The following is a 4,982-nucleotide window of genomic DNA, read 5'->3' as shown; positions in this document are numbered from 1 at the left end:
GAGTGCCTGTAGTCCCAGCTACTCGGGAGGCTGAGGCAGGAGAGTTGCTTGAACCCAGGAGGCAGAGGTTGCAGTGAGCCAAGATGGCACCACTGCACTCCAGTCTGGGTAAAAGAGGGAGACTCCATCTTGATGAATAAATAAATAAACAAAAAAATAAGAGGAAACTTTTCATTCTGGGAAGTTCAAAACAATTTTACAGGCCAGGCACAGTGGCTCACACCTGTAATCCCAGCATTTTAGGAGGCCGAGGTGGAAGGATCACCTGAGGTCAGGAGTTTGAGACCAGCCTGCCCAAAATGTCAAAAACCCCGTCTCTACTAAAAGCACAAAAATTAACCAGGTGTGGTGACTGTAATCCCAACCTGTAATCCCAGGGTGCCTGTAATCCCAGCTACTCAGGAGGCTGAGGCAGGAGAATAGCTTGAACCTGGGAGGTGGAGGTTGCAGGAGCTGAGATTGGGCCACTGCACTCTAGCCTGGGCAGCCAGAGCAAGATTCCATCTCAAAAGAAGTTTGTGTCAATAGATTACTGTATTTTTTTTTTCTTTTGAAGTGGAGTCTTGCTCTGTCTCCCAGGCTGGAGTGCAGTGGGTAATCTCCGCTCACGGCAATGTCTGTCTCCTGGATTCAAGCAATTCTCCTGCCTCAGCCTCCCAAGTAACTGGGACTACAGGCATGTGCCACTACGCCCAGATAATTTTTTTGTATTGTTAGTAGAGACAGGGTTTTACCATGTTGGTCAGGCTGGTCTCGAACTCCTAACCTCAAATGATCTGCCCACCTCAACCTCCCAAAGTGTTGAGATTACATGTAGGAGCCACTGTGCCCTGCTGGAACTCTACCTCAACATCTCACTGCTTAAACATAGACATGTTCAATTGAGTGCATATTTGTAGGTATTTGGGAGTGGACATTTGGGATGAAAAATTCCTAAAAACTTGAGTGTTGTGGCCAATGTTGGAGCAAAAGTACTTGCTACTTGCCTATTTGATACTGTTTCCCAATTTTTCTCTTAAAAAATAAATCTCACCGGGTGCGGTGGCTCAAGCCTGTAATCCCAGCACTTTGGGAGGCCGAGGTGGGTGAATCACGAGGTCAAGAGATCGAGACCATCCTGGTCAACATGGTGAAACCCCGTCTCTACTAAAAATACAAAAAAATTAGCTGGGCATGGTGGTGCGTGCCTGTAATCCCAGCTACTCAGGAGGCTGAGGCAGGAGAATTGCCTGAACCCAGGAGGCGGAGGTTGCGGTGAGCCGAGATCGCGCCATTGCACTCCAGCCTGGGTAACATGAGTGAAACTCCGTCTCAAATAAATAAATAAATAAATAAATAAATAAATAAATAAATAAATAAATCTGTTCCTGTTGTATTTGTTATCTATCACTGTGCAACAAATTACCCCAAAACTAAACGGCTTTAAACAACAAACATTTATCATCTCATGGTTTTTAGGGACCTGCAATTCAGGAGCAGCTGAATTGAGTTGTGTAACTCAGTCTCTCATGGTGTTGCAATCAATAGTAGGGCTGCAGTAATCTAAAGGTTTGCCCAGGGCTGGAGGATCTCTGCCAAGAACTGCTCACTCATATGGCTGTTGGCAGAAGAAGGTCTTAAGTTCCTGGATGGCTGTTTCTTGCCATGTCGGTCTCTCCATAGATCTGTTGATGTGTCCTCATGCCATGACAACTGGCTTCTCCTACAGGGAGTTAGCCAAGGGAGAGTCAAGGGGAAGGCTCAATACTTTTTGTGATCTAGGCTCCATCATTGCATGTCCACTTTATTTATCAAGAGCAAGTCACTAGGTCCAAGGAAGAGGAATTACGCTACACTTCTTGAAGTGGAAAGTGTCAAATAATTTGTGTACATATTTTTAAATGACCACACCCATCTGTGCCGAGTTATAGGAAAATAGATTGAGAAACTATCCTTACATGATTTTTGAAGGTCTACATCAATCTTATGACTGTTTGTTATGACATCACTTTTAATGACTCCAAAATAAACTAAGAGATGCATTACCTTCTTATATCTCTTTCACCCTATATGTTCTGATTTTCATTTTTTGGTCATATTTGTATTTTTCTCTTTTCACTTTATGATATTTTAAGTTCCTTGAGTACTGGTCACATTTCTTAGTCTTTTTATAATTCTTCTCACCTATCTTAGTGCCTGACACATTCATTCATTCAATATACATGTATCTCTTTTACTTCAGACACTGGGCTAGACACTGGGAATACAATCAGGAGAAAGAAATAGTCATAGTCTTTGTTTTCTGAGGGGTTACAGTCCACTAGAGGGAAAAGACTCTAAACATTTAGTCACATTAAGAATATATAATTACAAGTTGAGCTACGTTTTCAGATGGAGAGAAATACAGTCTTATAGGCATGTATCAAAAAGTAACAGAGCCAGGCACAGTGGCTCACACCTGTAATTCCAATGTTTTGGAAGGCCGAGGCAGGTGGATCATCTGAGCTCAGGAATTCAAGACCAGCCTGACCAACATGGTGAAACCCTGTCTCTACCAAAAATGCAAAAATTAGCCGGGCATTGTGGCACATACCTGTAGTCCCAGCTACTCGGGAGGCTGAAGCTGGAGAATCGCTTGAACCCGGGAGTTGGAGGTTGCATTGAGCCGAGATCGTGCCACTGCACTCCAGCCTGAGTGACAGAGCGAGACTTGGTCTCAAAAAAATAAAATAAAATAAAATAAAAAGTAACGGGGCTAGCGTAGGCATAGGGAAACTAGAAGAGTCATCTGAAGTTGAAATGCTGCCAGATGGGTGAAAGAAAAAGAAAAAGGGTCAAAGTAGTTTAAAATATTCATGTGATTAATGCTAAAATAATCTATCAGTATGTGCTCAGAAAATTTGTTAAATTGAACCAAACTGAGCTATCTTTTTTTCTCTGCCTTGTCCTCTCTTCTTTACCTCTTGATGTCAGAGGTGACATATTCTGGTATCAATGGACTAGTTTGACCAGAGTAGTTCTAAGTGAGTGGGAGAAGAGACTATCTCTGCCCAATCCATCTTCTTTGTTCATTGTATACTGCAAGAACCCAATCGTATTTAGAAAAATAGAATGGATGGCCGGGCGCGGTGGCTCACGCCTGTAATCCCAGCACTTTGGGAGGCCGAGGCGGGTGGATCACGAGGTCAAGAGATCGAGACCATCCTGGTCAACATGGTGAAACCCCGTCTCTACCAAAACTACAAAAAATTAGCTGGGCATGGTGGTGCATGCCTGTAATCCCAGCTACTCAGGAGGCTGAGGCAGGAGAATTGCCTGAACCCAGGAGGCGGAGGTTGCGGTGAGCCGAGATCGTGCCATTGCACTCCAGCCTGGGTAACATGAGTGAAACTCCGTCTCAAAAAAAAAAAAAAAAAGAAAAATAGAATGTAATCTTCACACAATGCCCATGAGAATTGTTTCTAATAAATTTGAAGGCAACCGTTTTATGTGACTTTGGGTCATTAATTTAAGTAAATTTGTACTTTATTTGTATATTTAGGATATACATATTTAAACTAAAACATTCATGGCCATTGGATAAGATAAGATCAAATGGAATCTATCTTGAGAATTTTACTGATTTTTTTTGAGACAACAATTAATTGTCCCCAGGAACAATGATGGCAAGAGGTATAGCAATGAGGACCTGTACTGCAAAAATTGGGGTCATTACAACTCTTGAACTCTTTTCAAAACTACTCTTTAAAAGAACACTATTGAGTACTTACTATGTGGCAGATGTTGTGTTACCAGCTTTAGGTACATTATCCTATTGAATATTCATGACAACCCTATTAGATAAGTGCAATTATTATGATCATTTTACAGAGATATTGAGGGAATATGAAATTTTCCCCAAATCACAAAAATCTGAAAATTGGCCAGCCGTGGTGACTCACACCTGTAATGTCAGCACTTTGGGAGGCTGAGGCGGGCGAATCACTTGAGGTAAGGAGTTCAAGACCAGCCTGGCCAACACAGTGAAACCCTGTCTCTACTAAAAATACAAAAATGAGCTGAGCGTGGCGGCAGGCGCCTGTAGTCCCAGCTCTCGGGGGGGGCAAGAGAATTGCTTGAACACGGGAGGCAGAGGTTGCGGTGAGCCGAGATTGCGCCACTGCACTCCAGCCTGTGTGACAGGAGCGAGTCTCCATCTCAAAAAAAAAAAAATCTGAAAGTTCTATCAGACTTCAAAGTTCCTGCCTCAGCCTACTTCCGCATCTTTATCTTGTACCCCACATCTCTACAACCCACCCGCTACTGGTACCATTGGCCTTTCTGCTCCTGGAAGTGAGCCAAACTTTCTACCCACATCCCGCCACCCCACGCCACTCCAGGGCTTGTGCTTTCTGTTTCCTTTGTTTAGAAGGTTTGCTTCAGTTGTTGCAAGGCTGGCTCCATCTCATCTCAGATATCTGCACTAGATTAATTCCTCCCACCGTACTTCTCACCGTGTTTTAATTCCTTCATAGTATTTGCTATACTCTGAAGGTTTTTTTATTATTTCCCACCAAATCATAAGCAGATCTATTTTTAATACCTCATTCACTGACTGAATGGATGAATAAAACTGCCTACTTTTCCTGCACGTGGAGGTCTTGGATAGGACTGTGTTATACCAAAGGCCATCTCTGTTGTGTCGACAGGCCATCGGAACTCTTTTGAGGTATTACACATTTCCTACTTCACTTCCATCTCATTTTATTACACAGCCTTTTATAGTTCCGGGACAGCAGTGACTTAATACTGAGGCCTCTCGGGGGAAGACCGGGTAACTGCGTCCTGCTTTACCCATCTCGGCCTGCAGGGGACGGTGTGGGCGGAGTCCCCCTTCAGTGTACGCCGGCGTTCTAGGTGAACCGAGACATAGAGGTGGGAGAAGCGGAGTAGAAAGGCGGGGCCAACCGGAAGGGGCGGGTTCATGGGCAAACCCACCCTTCCAGGTCGGGTTTCGTCCCTCG

Source organism: Cebus imitator, unplaced genomic scaffold (assembly GCF_001604975.1).
Source record: "Cebus imitator isolate Cc_AM_T3 unplaced genomic scaffold, Cebus_imitator-1.0 Scaffold472, whole genome shotgun sequence".
NCBI lineage: Eukaryota > Metazoa > Chordata > Mammalia > Primates > Cebidae > Cebus > Cebus imitator.
The sequence above is the reverse complement of the archived record's forward strand: the minus strand, read 5'-3'. Positions refer to the sequence as shown.